The sequence below is a fragment of the Drosophila serrata genome, unplaced genomic scaffold (assembly GCF_035046125.1).
Source record: "Drosophila serrata isolate PLE 108 unplaced genomic scaffold, ASM3504612v1 contig_359, whole genome shotgun sequence".
NCBI classification, from domain to species: domain Eukaryota; kingdom Metazoa; phylum Arthropoda; class Insecta; order Diptera; family Drosophilidae; genus Drosophila; species Drosophila serrata.
The window spans coordinates 1,509,112-1,534,130 of NW_028257257.1; the positions used below are offsets into that span (position 1 = coordinate 1,509,112).

At 40.8% G+C, this 25,019-nt stretch overlaps 1 protein-coding gene across 5 annotated transcripts in view; it reads left to right on the plus strand.

The window, feature by feature from the left end:
- The window catches only part of Con (leucine rich repeat protein connectin), a 168,034-nt gene that overhangs the window by 119,322 nt on the left and 23,693 nt on the right, over nucleotides 1-25,019 (plus strand). For 4 of the 5 annotated variants that reach the window (XM_086838788.1, XM_086838787.1, XM_086838785.1 and 1 more), the window contains one exon: nucleotides 18,537-18,613. The gene's annotated coding sequence lies outside the window, so the exon portion shown is untranslated. Of the gene's footprint in view, nucleotides 1-385; nucleotides 2,863-18,536; nucleotides 18,614-25,019 lie in introns of those variants that run through there. The other variant, XM_020953846.2, reaches the window with a different exon arrangement.

Below are 25,019 nucleotides of genomic sequence, written 5' to 3' on the forward strand. Positions count from 1 at the left end.
TTGATTAGCTACAGACAGATGACGGGCCGCAGGACGAAGGACGAAGGACGAGGGACGAGGGACGAGGGAAATTATATAACCCAGGCAACCAATTCGGAGTTTTTCTCTGTTCCTTTTAGTTAATGCAGACGGTTTTAATTACTTTCAAAATGGTTTGTTGTTTGAAATTGACTTTATTTTTGGGTATATTCCACCAAAAATAGTATGTAAATATCTCTATTATATTAAATATATTTTATATAACATTTTATTTAATTTATTTTTGGTTTGAAAAAATACTTGATTTAAACGAAATGTAATAATGCGGCATAAATTGCCAATCGATTTTGCATTCATTACCAAAGACAACATGGAGGTCCTGCAGCGGCGGGGGTTTCTGTGGGGTTATAACAATTTATGACCTGCGACCCATAAAATATGCAGCTTATAAATTGCATAATTTATACAGGACCTTCGCACAGATAGACAAACAAAGTCAGATTGAGATATGGAGGCATTGTTAATTCATATATGAACTCGGTTGGTTGCGCTTCTGCTCCTGGGGCCGAAAGCGCTTACAAGTAAATAAATACCAGAGATATAGGTTACAGGGGGAGAAAATGTATATTAATTACAACTGAAAATAATTAAAATAGAGTTCTTTTTGATCTCTTAAAAATACTATGAGACAAAATTCCAGAAAGCTAAAAAACATCGTCAAGGAAACTTCCCTATTGTATATATGAAACTCTTTTTCTACCCTTATTTCTCTTAGTGCATAGTTGCAATTACAAATACAGGTTGAAGAACACATACACCCATACTTACATCTACCGTTATAACTGCAACGAAAGAGAGCTTAAGCGATATACAGAGATTTCCGCTTCGGTTTTCCGTTTTTCCTTTCGTTTTTATCGTATTTGTTTTCCGTTGCGGCGGCTGCTTTGCTGTTTTACTGTTTTCTGCCGTGTGCAGTGCTTGTAAAACCAATAAAATCAATTAAAAGGCACTCAACATGCAAACAATTATATGCAAATTTATTTATACACACACACACACACACAAACGAACACAGAGACAGAGAGAGAGTGAGAAAGTCCTTGCTAGAAGCACGCAGGATAAACCCAAAAGAAAAGCGGTGAGCAAGTCAAAGCAGCCAGAAAATAACGCTTTTATTTAGTTAGTGCACCTTTTAGAGATGGAAGTGGAAATGGAAAATTGGAAAATTTAGCTGTTTTAACTTTATAAAAACTTGGATTAAACAATTTCAGAAATATGAAAGAAATTATAAAGGGTTTTTAAAAGTTTTTACATAGTTAAGAAGTTGGATTTTGCTTTAAATCTATTTTGAAATATTTTTGGTTTCATTACGAGTTTGAATTTTGGATATTTCCTTAAACCAACGAATTAAAATTGTTGGTTAATAATTTTTAAAACTATTTTCCCTTCAATAACATCTCTAGAATATTCAAATATCCTAGAAAATAATTGTAAAAAACCTTAAAGAACTCAAAAACAAAGAGACCTTTAGGTATCTCTGAGACCCAGAACTAAACCACAATCATCTTCCATCTAACATCTGCATATGCCGTAAAAAACAATCAAAAAGGACCCTCTCCTCTTTTATCCTGCGAATAAATACACACAACAACGACTTCTGGGCAGCATCTATAAAAAAATATACGAGGAAAATCAAGCAAAATAGCAACCAAAACAACAGGCAAAGCAGCTCAAAGGAAAATGGCAATACAAAGCTCAGAAGGGGAGCGGAGGGAATGGGAAAAGGACTCGCAAGGACCAAAAACAGTGTGAACCTGTTGCGCACACCACAACAAAACGCATGAACACGAAACAAACACCAGGAGCAACAGCAGCAACAACAATAGCACACAAAAGGTCCTGTGAAAAGCCAGGGAGATCCTGCGGAACGGAATGGCATGGCAGCGGCACAAAGCAAGTGCCAGAGCAGAGAAGAGAGCGGTTGAAAGCGAAATTGAATGCCAGATTGAAAGCAAGAGAGCGAGTAAAGAGAGTGCTAAAGGTCAGCCTGCGCAGTCGCTGAGCGAAAGTAGAACAAGCGCCGGCAGAGATAGCCGGGTAACAAGAATTGCTCAAACAATAAAATATATAAATTACAAATAATATATATCAATAATATTTAAACCAAAAGGAAAGATCTAAAATAAAAAAATTATATAAATCAAACCTCATTACAAATCCCTCTAAGAGAGAAAGTGGAACAGTTGACATGCTTGAAACAGTTGATAGCTCAATTTGTGAAAGTGCGGGGGTGGGCGCAAAGAGAGTGAGTTGGGGTGTAAGAGCGAACAGACCTCGTTAGCGTTTCGTTGCCATCCATACCCTGGAGTTCACAGAGAGTCACTCTCTTACTCTTTTGTTCTATTTTTCAACATTCCCGCCCGCTGATGAGGCTTCGCTGGGCTTTCCTTTGAATTCGAGAATTCAGTCAAATTTGATATTTTGCTCGGTTCGGTTGAAGGAAAGGACGACCAGAGATAACCAAAGTCCAGTCGTTATCCTGTCTTCGTGTCAACAACGTGTTGCAGTCGCAAGAAAAAAAGAGAGAATAAATCGTCGTCTGACCCGCAAAACGCGTTTGCTAAATAAACATAAAAAATAAATACACGAAATAAAAACACAAATGGAATTTTAAAATTAGTGAAATACAAAACAGAAACAACTGCCAATTTATTGGTACAATTTTATACAATTTTCATAGTTTAAACAAGTGCTGAATTAACGCTGAAATTGGATAAACCAAGTTATATACTTAAGGGCAAAGTGCAGGAATTTTCCTGAAAAAAAAATAAAAAAATAAATCAATAAACTATAAAAAAAACAGATTAAAACTGTTAAAAACAAGTAAGTTGGGTTTATGGTGAAAGTTTTAAGACTAGGTCAAATTTTATTGCTTTTAAAGCTATGGGGAAGTTCATGAAAAAACTAAAAAGTTATTACAAAAATAACATAGTAATATTATAAGACATTAAAAAATAATTTAATTTGTAATAAACGGTCTCCTTTTTTTATAGTTTGAAACAATCTTATTCATTAATAAGAAGTGTTTATATATACAGAATTCAGAATCATTTTAATTTATTTTTATCAACATAAAGTTTATTAACAAAAGAAATTGCAAATTTTTTTATTATTTAAAAAACTCAAAGGAAACCAAATGCAAATAAAGAATAAATGTTTATTTGTGGTTTATTCTATATTAAAAATTGAATCATTATATTGTGATAGTTGCATAAAATTATTTTTCCATAAAGTTCATATGTGACACTAATTAGATATATTAAATATTTGAAAATACAAAACAATCGTTGAGTTTTTAAAACAATTTTAGTTTCTCTCTTTATTTATTTTCTGACACAATTCCAATCAAAAACACAACAAGTGCAACCGCAATTTCTCAATAAGAAAATAAATCTCTGGGGTAATTAGGATTTTCAAAGTGAAATGTGAAATTCAACAAAGCAAAACAAAACAAAATAAACCATAGAAATTTAATAGAAAGCTATATTTTGCTCTGTGAAAATCGTGACTTAAAATTGTGACTTGAAAAACATCAAGACAAGAGCTCGGCTTTCAAGTTTTGGTTCTTGATGGTTTTTAGAACAAAATCCTTGATGCTTGCTCCATTCTTGTGTGTGTTTGTGTGTGTATATTTTTTGTGGGTCAATGGTTCCTAACAGGACGAGGACGAAGGACGAGGCAGCACAGCCTGCACACACAATAAAAGCGTAGAGAAATCATGTTTCTATGATGTATACTTATGCACATTTATACATATTGCCCTGTGCTAAGTGGGCTAAACAAAGTCAGCGAAATTCCTCGGCGGAAACTTCTCGCAGGACGAAAGACAGACAGACAAACAAACAAACAAATAAATGGCGGCTGCAAACAAAGGCAAACAAATCCCTGGGACATTTTCTTGGAATTTAATTCAATAAAATGAATTCCAGAGGCAGCTCCCAGGGTGTCCTTTTCCACTCTTGCTTCCAAAGTTTTGTTCATTCTTATTTTTTCTGTGTCCCGTGTCCTGTCCTATTCCCGGCTAAATGTCTGCAAATTAACTTTGCGAAAAACCAAAGGAAGAAAAATAGAAAAGAAACGAATTCCATTTGACAAATCGCAAACGTAAATAGATCCGAAAAAAGCCAAGCTCCTCGGGATTTTTAAATGTAATTTAAGTTTGCGGAACTCCAACTTCGACACCGACTCCTTTGCCCACAGACAAATGGCGAGGACCAAAACTTTAGCCAAGTTGCAAGATTTAACATTAACCTTGGGCCTGGGCCTTACCCCCCTTTTAACCCACAAAACCCAATGTAATGGACTCACAGCCAAAAACTAAATCACTGTCATTGTGGTCGGAGATTCACATCCCGAAATACACACACAGAGACACCAGCACGGACTCCGAGGGATATATGTGGATTTATATAGAGCAGAGATCCGGAAGGATAGAGTGAAGTGCGGTGCAGAGGCAACTATTGTTAGGCAATGATTTGCAATTTGTTTGAAAAATGCATTCACAACCACAAAAGACAAACAATCTGAGGATGCAGATGGAGGGAGAGGGAGGAGATAGAGTGGGTGGCGAGCTAAGCTCTGCACAAATAAAACCATAAACAAACGCACCGAGCCAAAGCCCAGATACAGATACAAATACGCTCTCTGGCTGGAGGGATGCACTGGAGAAAATACTGAGGAAAAACTAAAGTTTATGCAATAAATTTAAGACTTCTACTTGACCCCTGAGAGCCATTTAAAAAGGTCTCATAGTCTTAGAAGTTCATGTTTCTTCACTTTAATTTAATTTTATTTATTTAAATCAAAGTGTGGTATCATTGTCTCTTTTTTCCGTAAAATCTCTTTAAAATCCAACTGAATTTCCCTCTGTGCATGCCTGCTGATGCGGCTGCATTTTGCGGACTGTTGGATTGCTTTGGCTTTCAGCTAGGAAAAAGGGAAAGCTGACAGGGACTCTGCAAACTGAAGTGGCAGAGGGATCCGGGATATATATATATATTCATGTATATATGTATAAAATGTGCAGCCACAACCGTCAATTGCCGGGCAACCAAATGTCCGCCTCTCCACTCCAAGATCTCCTCCCCTTGCAAACCCATCCCGAATCCCGCATTCAGCCTCATCAGCAATCCGCGACAATTCTTGGCAAACTACTTGCCAGGGTGCTCCACTTTCTCTACTCTCTACTTTCTAGTCTCGGTCCTCCTCCTCTGGCTGCTGCTGAAGCACTCCATCAGGAGGCAATTTCATATGCGGAGCTCCTCCTCCTCCTCCCTATGCACTGAACTGCATACAATTACAAGCGAGCTGCAAAATGTGCACCAAAGTATCTGCCAGATACTTAATAGCAGCAGCAGTGGCAGCAGTAGCTGCAAGATGCAGATGCAGGAGCTACTGCCACAGCTACAGATGCAGCACGAAATGGCCCGGAATGCCAAACGAATTCATATTTGATGTATGAGCCAGAGCCAGCAGCTAAGGGATGTTCAAAGGAAATGCCAAATGAGATGTTTAAGCATATTTTGTGCAAAGGGAAAGCACACTAAAGTCCGTGTAAAACGAGAGATGGGATGGGGAAGTCCCGAAATCCTGTAAGCTTGAGGGGAGAATATGTAGAAAAACGATATGTGTTTTAAGGTAGTGAAGACCTTAAGCATTAAGGGATTATTTCTAGTAGTTATAACTGATATATTGATAGATTGTAGAAGGGTAGTTAAGCCAGTACTTAGAATCTAAATCTAATCTAAATATTTCATTTAGTTTATAAGTATTTACTAGTGTGCAAAGAACATATAAAAATTTATTGCTCTTGAAGCTACACTTATACTTATTTTCATAAGCTCAAAAAATATATGAAAATCCCTTAGAATAAATAAATATTTAAACAAGATTCAACTGAGGATAACATCTAAATACTTCTGGGAAATATATCAAAGTCCATAAACCATGCAAAAAAATAATTTCTTGGAAAATCCTCAGATTAAAGAAGTACAAAAAATATTCAGAGAGAGCAATAATGTTTCATAAGATATTTATTTCTTAGAACAAATGCTTTTGCTTGGCCCAAAGTCAGCTAAGCTTTCTTTACTTGATAAATCCTTAGCTAAATGTCTCTCCCAAACCGGACCCAAAGTCCACCTTGAACACATCCTACAGGACCTGGAAACCTGTTCCCAAGGACAACTTCTCGTGATGATTGCTCTCTGCCTGGGTGCCTTCCTGCCTGCCAATTAACATGTCAAGTCGAGTGTCGGAAGTTGTTGGTTTTCGGCTCGCGAAAGGCTTTTCCTGGGCACAAGTTTTCCACGCGATTGGCCGCAACATTCCCGGACACGTGTTCCCCGGGACTTGGCAACTTTTGCTTTAAATCAATTAAAGAGAAAGGCTACGGGAAAGCGGTGGAAAATGACCGATCCCAAGCAATTTGCGGCACAAACTCACTCGTATCTGGGGGAATCTCGGAGCAGTGACTCTCGAATGAAATGTCACGCAAGCAAATGAAATGCGAGACAGGAGGCGGCGGCAGGATCCAGTGCCATTTGCCTGGGAGCGTCAGGAAGCTATTAAATCTACATAAAATTGTAGAAATGTGTGGCATGTTGAGCAATTACAACTCAATGTTGCCTGGCCAAGGAGGAGGGGTTCCCTGCATTCGGGGGCGACGAGGACGACGCACCTTTCGGCTGACATGCTCATCTGAATGCAAAGCCCAACCATGTTTCACTGGTTTTTCCCCCTCCCAACCTGTATGAAAAGAGGGGATATATATAGTTTTGTTCTCGTTGTTGTGTGCGGCTCGAGAGCCGTTAGGAAATTGCACTTGCCATTCCCTGAGCCACGGCCCCCTTGCCATTTTCCCAGCGACGAAGTGGGCGTGTGAAAAAAGAATTAAAGTCAAGTGAGCGCACTGAGACTGAATACATAAAAGGTAGAGGGAAAAATGTGCACCCCGAGAAGGGAAAGTGATAGAAAAGATTTGCAGAAAGATATATAAATCTAATTAAAAAATGTTTATTAAAGATTTTATTTCAAAAACAAATGGTAAAGGTACTACAAATTGGTGGATTATTTCAAACAAATTTAAAATAATGAGTCACCCCTTTTCTCCTAGTGCACAGCTTGTCATGGAAAATGGTAGGGAAAACTCAGAGGAGGCAGTGAAAAGGCATTCATCTGGTGGGCGTGGCTGCATGCACAACAACAATAATACGAATCCAGGAGAAGAAGAAGGGGCAACGGCGGGAAACCAACATCAACGTCAACGCCGAAGAAAAGCCGGAAAAATGCCCAAGTTGTTTGGCCAGGCCACAACGCGAAGGGCAGGATTGAGGGAATATCCCCGCCCTGCACTCTACACTAGCTATTTGGCCATTTTTTTTGTTTTGTTGTCCTTTTGTTTTTTGCTTTTTTGTTGTCCCTTTCCCATCCGAGAAAGGTATAATTTTCGGCGCGACATTTGACGCGACCAAGGGCCAGTCACCAGTCTGCCGCGAAAATGAAATGTACAAAAGTTTTGGCCATTTCTTTTTCGCCTGCTCCTGAAGATCCTAATCGTCCTTGGCCTGAACGGGCAATTATTTGGGCATTTATCAAAGATTTCATTTTGGAGTTGGGTCCAGGAGCGGGAAAGGTGACAGATTGTTTCAGATTATTTAAATGGGAAATGTAGTTAGTTTGGAAAAGTCAAGAAAAACTCCATTTGCGAGAAAGAGAGTTTGGAAGTTGTATCCTCGTTCAATAATATTATATTTCACAAAGACTCCTCAGGTAAATCTCAAGGGAATCAAAGTTTAATTGAAGCAGAGAAAAGCTGACTGCTTGTTTAAAACATTTCCAAATTGATTTTTTAATTGATAAAGGTATTTAAGAAAAAGAATAAAATATAATATATTCTTTTAAATATTTTATAGAATGGAAGACAGTTCTCAAATATATTTTTAAGCTTTCGTTTTCCAGTTTTTAAAGTTATTTCCCTCTTCTGTCAGTCACCTTTAAGCCTATCAATCCTGATTTTTCCGGCACCCACACCTTTTTCTATACTCAATCCAAACCAATTTCCCCAAACACACACACTCAGATATATCTCTAGAATTTTTTTCTGAAAATTTTTTGCTGTGAAAAATTAATTAGCATAAAATACACACCGAAATCAGTTTCGCTTGGGCGGCGAAAGGAAAAGTAAAAATAGCTATGGAAAATTATGGTAAAGGGAAATAGAAGAATGCGGGAAAATGGGGATAATGGGTAAGGGACACGACACCGACCAAGGGTCAAGGATGGGAAATGGCAACAGAAATTGATAAGAAATCTGATGATTCAACTTGTTAACCAATGGAGATGAGAGCGGGAAGGGGAAAATGGGAGATGGAAATCGACGGGGGAACCCGGATGGAGATTCCTCAGATGGAAATCTTTAAAAGTAGAAGATTTTTATGGAAAAGGATGAAAGATTTCCAAAGCTATGTTTATGTACTTTAAATAAATCATAGAGAAAGAAATCAATCCGTTTTCAATTAAATAAGAAAAGTTAAAGTTATACTTTTCGATTTTCTCATATCTTGATTTGTAAACCCTTTTACTAGTTTAATTTGTCTCAGAGATTATACATTTTCCCAAGCCCCACCTCTTTATATTCTCCACAAATCAAAACTTTCCTATCATTAACCGGAAGAAACCGCAGAAGTGCCTTGAAATCATTTCGCGGACTAACCATAAATTTGCTAATCAGTTTCCGGCAAATACTGAAAAACCCGTCGAGAAGACATTGCCAACGGTGGGTGACCCGGCCAATTGAGATCACGATGATTAAACTTTCAATTGGCAGTGTCAGGGCAACGCTTTTCCATTTCCCCCCCTTCCCGCCTACGACTTTTCCGCCACAAGGCCACAGGATCTGTGGATGTCATGCCCACTCCTGTGCCGAAGGGGCCCGAAAAATCCTTTCAATTTCCGCTGCTCACAGACATGCGAGACCGGGAAAGCGGAAAACCTTAGCTCTTCGTCTCTTTCAGCCCCCACCCCTAACCGTTAGTTTAATTTGTTAGATTAGTAAACAAATGAAAATTAATTGAAGCAAACGAAAAACTTGGCCCCGGGCGCTGCGTTGAGCTGGGGAGCGAGCGTCGAGGAAAATGAGGAAAAACTTTTCCTAGCAGCCGTAGCCGTAGATAAAACGCTCGTCGAAAGGACCTCTTCTCGGTGCTAGTGAGGGTGTGTGTGTGTGGGTCTGTGTGTATGTGTTTGAGTCCAACAAAGGTAGCACAGCAAATTGTTTCTGCTCTTTAAGGACTTCAAAAGGGGTGAAAAGGAAGTGGTCGCCTTGGTGAAAGTTGTGCTTTCACCGGGTATAATGTCTTGATTTCTCGTCTCATTGTCCGGATTTGATTAACTTAATTGTTCGGCCGTAATCTTCGATTTGCGGGTCGCAAAACAATGATTAACGCCAAACTCGTTGCCCCCGAAGGATAAAGAAGGAGGTTGCGCTAAGCCGCTTTTAATGGCATTCTAGCTGCCATTAAAAAAAAAAACAGAATAAAAAGGGAATCAGGGAAAAGGGAAAAACTAGGCAAAGTGGAAAAACAAAGGCGGTCGAAAGGCAGGCACGCGTGTCCTGGATTTCGCAGCCGTTCGTCCTTCGCAATCCTGTCTCGTTTTTAGTTCCTGTCATGCGGGCCAACAAAAGCGCAATGTCAGCGGAAAATCGGGAGCAAGGGATATATTTTCTATATATACATATATATATTCCGGTACGTAAGGATGGGTGTGAGAAAGTGTTCAGCAAAACAAAACAATCGAAAATTATAAAATAACAAAAGGAGAGCCGGGCGAGAGAAAGAGGAATCGATTGGATGAAATCTTTTTATGCCGCCAAGGATCTCACACTCTCTCTCTGTCCTTTGTCCCTTTTTTATGCTGCGTTTTTGTTTCGCTTTTTATTTATTTATTTTTTGTTTCTGCTGTACGCGTCACGTATTGTCAATAAAAAAATAATAATAAGATACAATAAATTTTTACCTTTAACAAGTGCCAGCTCAAGTTGTTGGGTCGGGGGAGCGGGTTAGAGCAGGACATGCGTGTCCTTTTCACGCTGCTCTCGCTTTTCCTCCGCGCGCCTTTGTGCGTAACTGTAACGCGCGCGCCACGCACAAAATATAAAAAGAAAATAAACACAAGCAAGAGGGGCCATATCCTGCGTATCCTTCGTATCCTGCGAACTGTAGGCAGGCTGCAAAAAGCAAACAAAGGCAATGACACGAAACGATGACGACGGTCCTAACAACAACAAACATCAGCACTGGAGGACGAAGCGCCGAGCAGCAGAAAGCAAACAAATAAAAGGCGCAACAATTGCAAAGGAGAGAATGTGGAACTTTCCCTACAACAGTTTTCCCCTACCCTGCGAGCATTTTCCTCACCAATTTCCACCCACTTTCCACTTTGGCATTCGCCAAGTGCGTGTGTAATTGAAACTAGGCGCCTCAGCTGGATATATGCGCAAATGTTTATAGAGCAGGCTCCCTACCAGTCAGGATAAATGTATATTCCCAAAGGAGCCGGTAAAGGCCACTGAACTAATGCGGGGATTTCCCTTTACCTGAAACAGGAGGTGAGAGTGGGGATAAGCTGGGAAATGATTGAAACTATTGCTGGAAAATGTCAAAAACAATGAGTGGGGTATGAAATGGTAGGACTTTTATAATAAAGGTTATGATGTCTTTATATTTTTATATATTTTAGTAAGTAGGATATATAAACCCCTAGAATATGTTGCTAAAAAAATGATTACATGAAGTTTTGTTATATATTTTTTTTAGATCTTGGGGGTATTTTAACTTCAGGCAAAAGCATATAACACAGTGAAGGATTTTTGATCAGCATGAACAGCTGAATCGATCTAGCCATGTCCAGTGAAATACAAAATTTGTATAATTTTTTTTCAAAATTAATAAGAGGTTACATCAATAAAATTGTCAAAAATGAGCAAAAATTTTACATTTTCTATTTCGTATGCAGATTTATTAAACTTGTAAAAACTATCTCAGGAGCGTTTTCCGTTTGGTAATACATGCATTTATGGCTTAGTTATGATGAATTTTCTCTGCAAGTGTATAGTATTTTCGGTTCCCCGAAGCTATTGAAGTTTAAATTAACCACATAATTCCCTTAAAATCTAAATGAATTTTCTCTGTATAAAATATAAGATAATTATGGCTGCTTCACCCTTTCAAACGAACCCTATCTCTCCCTATTCCCCTAACTCCCCTTTTGGTAAATGCAATAAAGTACACAAATGTCGATTGTACAGGTCAGTGCACTAAACAGGGTTTTCGTAATGCTAATTTAACCCGATGTCCTGCTCCCCCCCCCCCACTCGACCCATGGGTTAGTGCATTTTTAGACAGCCATTCGGCCAGTTGACTGTTTATCCCGGCCAAATAGCACTGACAATTCCATTCCTCGGTGTCTAGACTCGAGCGCTACTACTTTTCAGCGGGAGCTTGTCTTTTTGCGCCAGCGGACAGGCCAAAGGATGAAGTGGGGTCTGCAGCTGGGGACGGGGATTTGCTGGAGAGGATCAGCCAAAGTCCCCGGACTACAACAACTTTCGGACGGCTGCAGCAGAAAGCAGCGGAAAAATATGCAAAAGAATGATAAAGGATACGAAGGCGAGAGAGAGCGGGGGAAAGAGTGCGGCAAAAAATTCGCAATATTTGTAAAAAGGACTACAGACAATTTGCCTTTAAATAGAGCGTGGCACTTCAAACAAGTGAAGCCGTTTCAACAGGACCAGCGCCAGGACCTCCTCCTTCGCCTTTTTCCCCCTTCCTTCTTCGAGCAGCAAACAAAACATGGAAAAAAGAGTACACGGCTAAAAAGAGGAAAACAAAAATGAAAGAAAAACAGGGTGAATGTAAGCCAGGCGGCAGCGGTGGCGGTGGCAGGGAAAAAAAAATGAAAATCAAGAAAATGAAAAGAAAATAATATAACGAGCGCATATTAAAGTGGGTTTATTTATTTTGCCCTCGACGCTGTTGCCACATTGGCCAAAGGTACAGGACACGCCAAGCAGCGCGACAGGGATGTGCGTCGAGCGTCGGTGTGTTGCTCCCTTTGTGTCTGTGTGTATTTGCTGTCGTGTTTATTAAAAAATAATTTCCATGCTCTCGGATCGGGCCTAAGCCAAGCCAAGCCACCCTCGAAGCCTCGAACCCTGGTGCCATCAACAGTTTGCATTCTCAAGTGTCCCCGAGAAAACATTTGAAACAATAAGCTCGCAAGACCCTGTCATCGCTTCCGCTCCTTCCTCCTCATACAAATTCAATAATGCGAAAGCGACATCGACAGCAACAACGACACTAAATTATTCAGCCGGCGAAGGAGAAAAAATGTAAATCTGTGATTTTAATGCGTTTGCCAACTGTAAACATAAACCGAAAATATTACAAAACTTGTGCAAACACACAAACACACACACTGGCGAAGCAATAAAAAGTGAAGAAATGCCAGAGGGGGAAAATGGAAAACTGGCATGTCCTGGCATGGAAAGGAAATGAATACGAATGCGTATGTCAATTTAATGGGCGGAAACTGTTTTGCGTGGGCGTGGCACACAGCGCACAGCCACCAAAAGAAATATGAAATATTTATATGAACATTTTCATTTATTGAGCGTAACAAATGTGCACAAAACAAAGTGAGCGCGAGTATCAGGTGGGGGAATGATTCACTGGCAAAAAGGTGAAGGACATGGGGAGCGTCCTCCTCCTCACCTGTTCAGGTTTTCTCTTGATTTTTTTTTGTTGTGCGTGCAGGATTGCCATCATCATAATCATTGGCAGATGGCGATGTCGTCCTCCTTACCCACCTTACGCCACTCTGCCACCCACTTCACCCCATTGGGTAAGGGAGACAATCTGGCCCCACTTTCCCTGCCTCACACCCCATCAACTCACTCGAAACTTTCGTCATAAATACTGTGTCTATATTTGAGATACTCTTTCGAAGGGTATATGTGGGGTTTTCATGAGATTTGTGGTTTGGAAGATGTTGAAAAGCGAATAAGAAAAATTGCATGAAATTTAAAGAGATTGCCCATAAAAGTATGCTATGAAATAGTTGTGGGAGTTTAAATGGGTTTCCGGTATAGTAAATGTGAAATATTTTACTTCAGACGAATTTTCAGTTGATTTTAAATATCGATAATAAATTAAAAAATTCTTTAAGAGAATAATATCTTTATATACCGAATATATTTAACCGAATTATTTAAAGCATTGATTGCAATTATACCTTGAAAACAAAAATATATATTTGAGTCTAGAAAATGGCTTTATATTTTACCCAAAATATTTTCTAAATATAGTGTATTCCCTATATCAGCTTTCTCACCTAGTTTTTCTCCATTTTCATTCCCCGCTTTTGTTGTCTGTTGTTGGCCCTCTGGTTTCTTTTGTTTTCGCTTTCGCTGCCTTCTGCTTTTGCTTTCGCTGGGCTGCGTTCTTTGTTTGTTTATTTGCTTGTTGCGGTATTCGGGGAAATTATTATATTTTAATTACACATGCGTTCGCTGCTACTGCGCTGCCGGCGTCAAGGACAACAAACAAGGAGCAGGCTAGCGAGCAGAAGAGGAGAAGGGTGGGGGCGAGAGCGCGCAAATGGCCCCAAAAAATAACCGCAAAAATGTAAATGAAAATGGCGTGAAAAATCAGTTTCATGGTTTTTATATCCCTGTTTATTTGTTGTAAATGAGCACATTTCGGTTCGGCATAACGGCAGGGGGGCGGAGGTTGTTTACCAGGACGATGGTGGACGGTGGGCGTGGCGTGGCCATGGGTGCGGACACAACGGAAGTTGATTATGACCATTTAGCATGGCCAGAACGGTGTTACTTCCTAGTTTTCCAGTTTTCGGCATTTCGTCCTGTTGCTCTGCGTCGGCCTAATTAATTTTTGTCACTAATGTTTATATAGTTGGTAATGGGGACAGGTGCTACTACTCCACACACACACTCGACCAGGCCAGGAGAGGCCAGGCCAGGCAGCTTTATTACCCAATTACATTAGCCAGGATTGTTTGTGTTTTTTTGTTGTTTTTTTTCCGAGGGGGAGTTTCCCCAGAAGGAGGAGCTGTGGGAGGTTCCTCAAAAGCCATCAGGCGTTCTGATTGTAACAACTTTGTTGGCAAGTTTTTTCCTCTTTTTTTGAATTGCCTTGAGAAATCATAGAGTGCACAGAGGAAAAAAATCGGATTAAAATAATGAAAAACAAGTAGGAAAAAAGAAACTAACTATGGGAAACCCAACACTTGCAGTTTGATCATGAAAATTTATCATAACTTAGCCAAAAATACATTAATTTCAAATCGGAAAGCTTTACAGTTCTAGTTTTTATTGGGTTATCAAATCTGTATAATAATTTTCAAGATTAAAAATTGTACATATTTTTTCAATTTTTTGAAATTTTAATGATGTAACCCCTTATAAAAATTTCAAAATTCGTAAAAAAATAAATTTTGCCCGGACATAGCTTAATCAACTCGGCTTTTCATGCTGATCAAGAATATATATAATTTGTAGGGTCGGAAATGACTTCTTCACAGCGAAACAAGCTTCTGACTGAAACTTTAATAGTCTGCAAGAGTATAAATATTTTAAGAGCTATAGTAAAATGTAAATTATTGCAATTTCAAAGCTTTGAAAATCTACCTTAAACCATAATAATATACTGGCAAATTCCCAGTGACAGTTCTCTTGTAAAATGTATTTTTTTCAAGTGCAGAAATAAAATCAAACAATTCATGATCCTGCCTGGGAAGGGGAACCCGTGTAACCTGTCACACGTTCCACACTCAGAGCCAGAGCCCGGAGCTTGTTCTACGCGCCTCCCATATCATCCGCGGCTCTCAATATTAAGAAATAACAACTTGCCAACGGGCAAGGACCTGGGGGTAAAGCAGTTACAAGAGGAGGCTCAGGAGAGAGGCGGGCCAGGCAGGAGTAGGAGGAGCACGAGGGAACTTTGCTTTTGGGGTCTTCAATGTAAACAAGCGGAACAAATATTTAACTCGCAGGCACTGGCAGCGGTGTCTCCTTCGTGTCCTGTGAGTGGGAGGAGAGGGTGACACACACACACACTCATTCGCTCGTATCCCTTGAAACTCTGGCACAAACTTTTCTCCTGCGAAAGGAGCTTGCGGCTCCGCTGTCGCTTATTTGTCGCAGCAGTCGAGCTCAAAGCTTTGGCTTGTTACACTTTATGAAATCAGCTGCAGTCCTGCCAGTCCTGCCACGCCCCCTCATCTTTTTGGGGGAAAGCACAAGTGTTTATGTTTGTCTTGGCGAGGCGGTGGCTCATAAAGTGCCTGGAAATGCGAGCTGGCAGGACCCCAGAACGACGGCACTGTCAAAAGTCACGTCGAGTCTAGCGAGGCAGTGAGAGAGAGAGAGTCCTGTGACTCGTTTCTGGAGCATGTCCCTACCATAAACTTCAACTGGAAATTGTGCGTAATTATATTAAATTTTTATTGCCTCGCACACATGAAATGGAAACGTTGCAGCAATTTCCGAAAGCGACTCACCCAGATTATCCACATGCAAATTGTTCACATGGCATGATGTGGGGCCAAATAATAAAAAGAAGAGTAGGAGGGTAATGGAGGGAAGTATTAGAAAGGATGTCAAGGAAAGGGAGATGTTTAGGCAAATTGATTTTAATCAAATCAGGAGAAGGATATTCCTTTACTTTCTGCTGACAGTAGTTCTTAAAGGGAAGTTGTAGGAGACTGTTCAAGAGAGTTTTACTGAACTTACAAGCTAGATATGAGGATGTAAATGAATTAAACATTAATTTAGTAAGTAGCTATCAAGTAAATACAGAAGCTTCAGAGTAACTTCTCAAACATCCCACAGCCAAACAAAAATACCTCTAAAGTTCAATTCCCTTGTAATAAGACCCTAACTACTTTAATGATCTAAACAAATTCGATCGTTGCTATATCGTATTACCCACTGCTCCCCCTTAACCCCAGCAATGTCCAATTGAACAATCAATGTCATTGAATCCAATTTTCCATATGTTTTACCCACTGCCATTGGCATTTTCCTGATTTTTCCTGTTGCGGGGGTTTTTGCTCACCGGCTGGTGCCCTTTTCTGGGGTTTCATTTGGCTTCGGTCGGTTGCCAGTGGCAGCCGCCGTTTGAACTTGTTTGACATTCCACCGACAATCAAATTTAGATGCCCCGATATTATCCACCCGCACTCACTCCCACCTAGATTCCCGACAATTGTTCGGTTTGCCACAAAAGCACTGCTCCCCCGCCGCCGCTGCTTCCTCCTTCTGCCTCCAGAGAATCGCCTCCGTCGGCAATTATTCAATGCTTAATCATCGAAAGGCATCAGCTGCATGAATGGCATAAATCTTATTAAATATTCAAATGACACAAAAAGTGTACACACAACCAGAGAACTAGATAAGGGGAGGGGGCGGTGGCCACAAATGCGGGCATAATTAACGGCGAAATGGGTAAAAAACAACAAATGTTGCGACCAGTAAATGGTCAGCAACGCGTTGGCGGCGATTATGATTGCACTAAACAACCACCATTACCCACAGTCAACCCTCTAAACAGTCAGTGCACTATAAGACAGCCTGGAAAATTATCATTTAGTCATGCAATTAAGCTGGAAAATTAAGGAAATTACATTTGGTAGCTTTGAATTAGAAGAAACTCTTGTCTTAAACCTCCTAAAATATTTGAAAACAAGGGTATTCGAATTTTAGTCGGGAGCTTGTAAATCAGTGAAGGAGTCATTTCCGACCCTATAAATCATATATATTCTTGATCGGAATGAAAAGCTGAATCGATCTGGCTATGTCTAAGGAAAATTCAATTTTTTCAAAATTTTGAAAATTTTATAAGGGTTACATCGTTAAAATTTGTAAAAATTGACAAAAAATCGAATTTTCCTAAATTTGAAATTAAGTATGCAGATTTGTTAACCTAACAAAAATTATGAAAGGAAAGCTTTCCGAATTGAAATTAACGCATTTTTGACTTAGTTATGAGTTTTTGAAATTTTGATTTTTCGAATAAATTGTCTTGTAAAGATATCCTTCAAGGAATGCTCATATTTTAAGCTTAGTTATATATTGATTTCCAATTAGATTCTAATATTCAATTGTAAACTGCAAGAATATATAAACCTCAACTTCCGTAAGATAGTTTCCCTTTTTTTTTTAGACCAACTTCGCTGGACTTTTCGTTAGGAAAGTTATACATCCTTAATGTATCAGTTTAATATAATTATAGGCTAGTTTATAAAGGTTTTCTGCTCATACAACCTTTCTAAATTCTTAAAAAATACTTGCTTATTTAAATCCATATTAAAGATTAAAAAAATGTATTATTTAACCCACTTTTCCCCCCAGTGTGTGGCTAGGGTTCCCTGCTTTTTCCTGTTTTTTTTTTGTGGGCCTCTTCTTATAGGCGTAGCCAATGCAATTATTTCATTTCCATTTTCATACAGGCGGCACAATGGAGTGTCCCCTCTCTCTCTCTGGACTCCCACCCCTTAATGCCACACATGTGGGCGTGGCACCCGAAGGGGAATTGCCTTGGGCTGTCGTCATCATCGTTATCGTCTCCGCTGCGAGTCGGGCGAACGAAACTATTTGAATAACGCGCCATCCACACCCACGATCCCTGACCCCTGACCCCAGACCCCAGACCTCAGACCCCTGACACTACCCACGCACACAGACACACATTATACACACACAACCCCCTTACTGGGTGGGGGACCCCACCCAATGTGTCCCCCCTTCGTGTTAATAGTTTTTCCCTTTTGTTCCCAAAGCCTTTTTCTGCTGTTTACGTTATCGCATGTTTTGGCTGGAAGCGAACTTAGTTGGACCACAATTACTGGAAAATTAACGCAATTAGGATTTGCCAGGGCCAAGCCTTTGATCTTTGAAGCCTATAAAAATTATATAATCAAACAGGGGATTGCACGGGTCTACTATATTATAAACTTTAATGGCTAAGCATAGGACTAGTAAAAGAGGAAAAGCTAATTTCGGGTTACAATATCAAATTAAATAATTAAGTAAACGTTGGAGGTAAAGAAAAATATAGAATTTAAAATGGAATACTTGAAACTTGAGAATGGAGCTATAGAGAGCTTTAGTTTTGTATAAAAATATATATATTTTCTTGCAGATATTTACTTTCTCTGTAATCCTCTATCCCCATGAAGTATATTACTTAAATTTCTGGCTATAACCGTTCAAAATCCTTACTCATTCCTGATTCATGTAATATGCTTAGAGCTATTTATTTAATGCGTAATTTCCATTAACGTCCTGGGTCCCCTCCCGGGGGCTTATGAATAAAGTATGCACCGACGACCGGCCGCTATAATTTCAGACCGAAAACATGACATTATAATAAGTAATATCAAACTAATTCGTGCTCCCCTCTCTCTATATATATTTGCAGAGACATTGCATTAGTCAGCAGATCGTCGTCGTCCTGTACAGTACGTGACTTGGCCTTTTCCAGGACTCTGTTGAAAGGTAAGAAGCAGTCAGGGTGCGGGCAGAAAATATACATATGCCGGGGAAAAACTCAGGCTACCCCCCTCCAGGAATCCCAACTAATTAAGTTGAGACCCCTATGAAATTCGCTTTTAAAGTGCTGCTCAGAACACAGGTGGATGATGATGATGATGATGAGGAAAGGAGGGGTCCGCCTGGAATCTTGGCAATGTTTTATTCAAAAATTGCTAAAATATTTGGCAAGTGAGTTAAAAGTTCCACAGACGACGACGAGTCTGTCTGCCAAGTCTGTATTTATGTTTGCCGCCGTGTTTGTGTGTGTTTTTGTTTGTCTTTGTGGAGCATTTTTGCTTAACTGAAGAAGAATTTATTATATCTGGAGAGGGGCAAGCAGCAGCAGCAGCAGCAGCAGCTCAAGCAGCTCAACGAGCATGACAAATTTTCACTTGGCGTCAGGCAAAAGTTGCAACAAACTTGCAACAGCGAAAATAATTTCGCTCCTCGTTGAAAGTCAAAACACACAGCCCTTGTCACTCCTCCACCTCTCTCGAAAAAAATCACAAAAAAAGGGGGGAAAGCGGGAAAAGCTGGTTGAAGAAGCGAAGAAAAAGCCCCGGACGACTACTTATCTGCCAGGACAGTCAGCCAACACTTTTGGCCAGGTGCTGCCAATTTGGGCGTTAAGCAGTTCCCCAGGACTTACGAAAGTGCTACACTGTGAGGGGAAGCGGTGACTAAATTTTAGTACATTTTAAAGAATTTATAAAGCAACTTTAAAGGACATTTTAGAAGGATTCTGGCACTTAAAGCTAATGGCTTTCAGTTCAAGATTTTGTTGTTTTCTCTGTAAAGTATTATTATATTATTCTTATAAAGATTAACAATGTATTCTTATCTAAAATCCTTAAAGTCACTAGATTCATCGAGCTAATTTCAGCTTCTAAATCAAATGTAGAACTAAGGGAATTAATTTTTCCTTTTAACAATTTCCTTGCCGTGTTCCCGCTCAGATCCTTGGCCCAGGGTAAGGACGTTAGCTGGCAAATTGTGCAGCAGAACTTAAAGCCAGAAAAGAGGCCACCAAAAAGCGAGTTTCGCAAAAAAAAAAGGAAGGATCGTGGAGTGACGGCCAAAGTAATGTGCCAGCCAGCTCAAGTGCAGTGGGGCGTTGTCTGTCCCTTTTGCCGCAGGGGGCGTGGCAGGTGGCAGGCATATGCATATAGCCAAGTTGCGCTTTCCTTTTTTTTATCCCCCCCAAAAAAATATGTGTCAACAATATTGGGAGAGGATGAAGGACGAAGCGAAAGTTTGCTCTGGCAACTAGTTTTCATTTTATTCAGCTGACAGGTATGCTAAAAGCTAAAAAACGTTCAAGACGACGACGACGACTCGGAGTCCTGCAGAGGTCCTGGGCGAATGGAAGCGAAGCAAAGTTGAAAATACTCAAAAGTGCGAGGCAATGAGGGTCCTGGGGAACATGAATACCATTTTAGGTGGTGCAAATCTTTCATTTTCGCTTGGCGACTGTGGGCGGAGGCATCCGTCCCTCCTCCAAGGACAATATGTGTGACAGCTGGCAATGACTGCCTCGCATGATAACTGAAATAACAATAACCGGGCCAAGAAAAAAAAGGCGAACAGCGCAGCGGCAGCTGAAAGGGTTAACAAATGGCAGTCGAAACTTTGGCGCGACTGTCAAAATAAATGCGAAGCAATTTATGAAATATTTATGAAGTGTGACATGGCTGACAATAAATATATATATGGCAGCTAAATGGGGGACTAACAAAAAAGGAGCAAAAGCAAAAGTAGGAGCTGGAGCTGGAGCCACCCGTTACAGATTTGATCGAAGCAGGCTCCAACTGGCGCTGACAAGTGACGCAAGCCAAAGACAAATCCAGATATCCCGATGTCCTGATATCGCCCCGGAATCCTTAATAAAAATGCGAATAAAACGTGGCCGTGGACGTGCGGACGTCATAACTTGGCCACGCTGATTGATGGCTGTGTTTCGTCTGCCCCGTTTTGGCCCTGCGTCATTTGTCAGGCGGGAAATAGGATAGGGATAGGAGTCAGGAGGAGGAAGCTATAGCTTCGGAGATGGTGTACAGTACAGGAAGAGAGGAACTGCAGTTTGTCCAACTGACCAAGTTTTTGTAGCTGTCGCTTTATTTTGCAGCTAAACTAAATGGACAGAGAGAGAGAGGGACTAACCCTTAGTGGCTCCATCACCGGTGCCATTCCATTTCCACCTCACGACTCGTCTGTCAGTCGGAGTCAGTCAGAGTCAGTCAGTCAAAGTCAAGCACGTCCGAGCTGCGTTCATGTCACAGCTTAAAGTTATATTCACATGATAGGGATAGCAGGACTTGCACGTACATAAACGTATACATATATTTATGGCAAGTCCTGCAGAGAGAGAAATTAATGTTTTGGGTTAAGGAGTTGTTATAAAATATTTAACATATTAAAGATATACATTTTCTTAATAATTCTTTAGCAGTTTAGCTTTTGGTACCTGTTCTTAGTTATTTAAAAATCTAGTTGTCTGGCCTGTTCTATTATCCTTTTTCCCTGTGTACTTCAAAACCCCTCGACGACTGATGCTGATGATGCTGCTGCGGCTGAGCCTTTGCCGCCCGAGATGAATCCTGCAGATGATGGGAGGGGACTGCCATAAACAACTACGACTCTTCCGGCATAAAAACTTATTGTTGACAAAACCTCATGACACACGGAGAAAGTCCTGGCTCGGGAGTGAGACATGTGTACATATTGTTAAAGTCCTGGCCAGACTGATGATGATGATGCTGAAGCTGAGACTGCCTCAGCGGAAGTGTCACCATTTGTCAAATAACGAAAATTGAAAACAATTTCCACGCAACAACGCAGTCGAGTGAGTAGTCCTGGCATCGCCTTTAGTCCTTCGACTTCCAACTTGGCTGTGTGTCTATGTGTTTGCGTCAAACTTGGCTGATACGATACAGAGCAAACAACGTCCTGGGTCCTGGGCCGCCTTTTTAAAGCTATCAGGGCTGGAAAATATTATCCCGAGTAGGATATGATTTTCCCTCCTGGAAAATTGCCACAGTCGTAGTCGCAGTCGGTGCTGTCAGCTTAGCTGCGGCTTTGCTCCAATTTCCCACTGGGTCGCCGTCATCATTGTTGTTGCTGCGGTTTGCTGTTGCTGTTGCTGCTGCTGCTTCCTTCCCTGCGCTCTGTCGACAGTTCTGTCACACTTTCACACGCTTTTCCCCCTCGGAAAACTCGCTTCGCCCTTTTGTTTGCACGCACACCCGTACACTTCGGGGGGGCTTTCCCCACACATCCATGTGCATTTCTCGCTTCGAAAGTTTAATCGAAATTATAAACAACAAGACAAATTGCTTCTTGTTGCAATTTTCCTTCACATTGCTGCCGAGGGGCTGAGCGAGAGAGAGAACATTACAGAGCCCCGGATCCTGGTTTGTCATAGTTGCCGCAGGACCTCTGGTTGTTGCTGCTGCTGTTGCTAATGTTGCTGGTCATGTAATTATTGCAGCTGGTCCTGTTGCTATGTTTCTCTTGCTTTCGTTTATCTGCTGTAGCTGCAACTCTTACTTTCATTGATGTTGCCGGCTTAAATGTGGCAACTTTCTCCTAACTCCAACTTTCTAATTGTTTTGAAGTAAAATACATGCAATGTTGCTGCCTCTAAGTTGCATGACATACTTTTCCTTGGTCATGTTGCTAATGTTACCTATGTTGCTGGTTTAATGGAGAAATTTGATTACAAATTTCCATTCCTTAACGATCCTACTGTCCTTTTGGTTCATGCTCTTGTGCTTGCTATGCTTTACCTCCTCATATTGGTTAGAGTCCTTGCTGCTCTTGGTCCCCCAGTCAGGCATGGTTGCTGCAGTACAATGTCCTTGCTGTTTCTGCTGCCAACAATATTATACTTGCTCTTTTGCCTACTATATATAGTCGTGTGTCTATATATAGTCGTGAAGCAGCCATGTTGCTGCTGCTACTGCTGCTTCTATATCCCTTGGGGGAATAATTTTCTTGGTAATTGTTTGTCGTCAAGGTTTGCTATGTTGGCTGGCTGGCTTGCCCCTCGGTGCTCCTTGTGTTTGCCCACTTTCCGAGATGAAGAACTTAAGCCAGGAGATCAATTTGCTCGCAGCTTGCATTTAATCTATAGCAAAGATTCCATATATTTTTGTATGAAAAGACTATAAAGAGCTAGGCGGTCTAGACATCGTTATCGGCTGTATATACTTTATCAGGTTCAGCTGGAGCTTCAAGGTAATAATACTTTTCCTTTGAGGCAGTAAGCACTAAGGAAAATTGTTTAATATACAACGATGCATATAATATATTAATTTCAGCCAACAAATGTTTCATGGTTTTCACTGATGAAACTAAATATGAAGGCTTTCCTTTGTATGTTATACATCTTAAACATTGAGCTTAGTTTCTTATTTAATATATTTGTATTTACTTCTAGTATTATATAGTTATTATCTCAATCCATATTTAGTTGATTTCTTTTCGGTGTAGTGTGTTTTTGCTATCCCCTTCCAGTTCGATTTGCGATTCGCTTCGTCGCTTTCTGTTTTTGCGATTTTGACGTGAAGGCAAAAAGAAGTTGGCTCGTTTGATAAATGACTCATGAATGAACGAGTGAGGATTCGCATAAATCTTATGATTTATGCATAATCAACAAATTGATTTTTCATTTGCTTGTAATGCTCTGGCAGGACTCTCTCCCCCTGCCCTGCTCTCCCCCAGGACTCGTGAGTAATTGGCTGTCAGCGAGGCGTTGCAATAAAAAGGTGTAAGTGTGCGAGGTGGAGGTCCTTTCTCTCCCTCTCCCTTGCCGGAAAATCTAATTACACACACACACACACATATGCAGGGAGAGTGTGTGTATACTTTTTGATTTGCTGCTTGACGACACACTTAAAAATTCCCAGAATATCTGAAATATCTCCCCCAAGCCAACGTCATATATCCAGCTATCTGTGAGCTGCGGCTGCTGTGGTCCTCGAACCTGTGCGGCTCTGCGGCTGTGTGTGTGTGTGTGCAAGGACATTTTAGTTTCGACTTTGCTTTGATATTTAAATTGAAGTCATCAAGTCATCTTCATCTGGCAGCGTCTGGCTCTGTGCTCGCCAAAGTTTTCATGTATATTTTGAGTACTTAATCCTGCGGTGTGAGCCACTTCTAATGCTCCTTGAGCCCTGAACTTTGGCCAGGACGAGGCTCCCCTGAGAGAGAGAGGGTGCGGCGGAGAAAGAGAGGCAGCTAAGCCGGAATAAGCATCGCATCATGCTACGCAGCACTTATCATCGTTTTATTTAAAATTTATAATCGAAATCAATGTAATGAAGCATGCCCGAGTCAATAACTCAAGTGACTTTCGGCTTTCCATCCGCCTAATCCCCCAGCATTTCCCCTCTTTCAATATTGCGACAATATTTTATGCAAATCACTGGGCTCTGACTGCCGATAACGACGATAACTCACTTGACAACTGACAATAACTTATTTACACTTCATTATGCCAACCAACCGGCAGGCAGGCGAGGCCTCTCAGGCAGCCAGCCAGGTTCCGAAATATGCCCGGCATCAGTGTGACTTATTAATTTATTAAAAAATACGAGCATAATTAGAGAGCACTTTGCCCAATGACACTTGAAATGCAAAAGTGTCGGAGGGCTGGCTGGCTGGCTGACTGTTTTGGCTGGATGAAATTCGTAGGCAATTCGCCAGCTCTCGGCCCTGTTGCCGTTGAGTGAACAATCAGCGACAGTGTTGCAGTTATTTATGAGCTCGATAAATTTGTTTATGGGGTAAATGGAAAGGAGGGGGAACACTGGTGACTGGAGGTGAAGGAAAAATCCCAGTGAGGCAGCAACCGGGCAACCGGGTAGGAAGGAGGAGGCACAGTGACAAAGCAGCCGAGCGTCAAATGAAGCCAGCAGGAGGCCAATTCAACTTTCATGGGGGTAAATTCGAGGATGAATCCCACTGCGGAATCCCGCTGAATTGGCCCAAATGAAATATGAGCAAAAGTGAGAAAGTTAACAACATTAATTAGCATTTTTATGAAGCACTTTCAACCGGCTTTCCCCTTCCCCCTAGAGAGGGAACGATAAAATAACGCCAACGCGAGTGGGCAAAATAAAGCGAAATGAATGCTTATCAAGTCGCGGTGCCAGTTTCAATTTTTCGTTACCTCAAATAAGGCGGAATTTATGACGTAGCCGGGGAAAAGAGCCCGACTCCGCATAAAATCAAATCCATTTGTTACGAGATGAGTATATATTCGGGAATATTTTGGAACACAGAATCGGAAAGACCATGAAAATCGAAATTTTTTGTTTTGTGGCTGTCATTTCCACCTTGGCTGGTTTTTATGGCCAACACTCTGGGA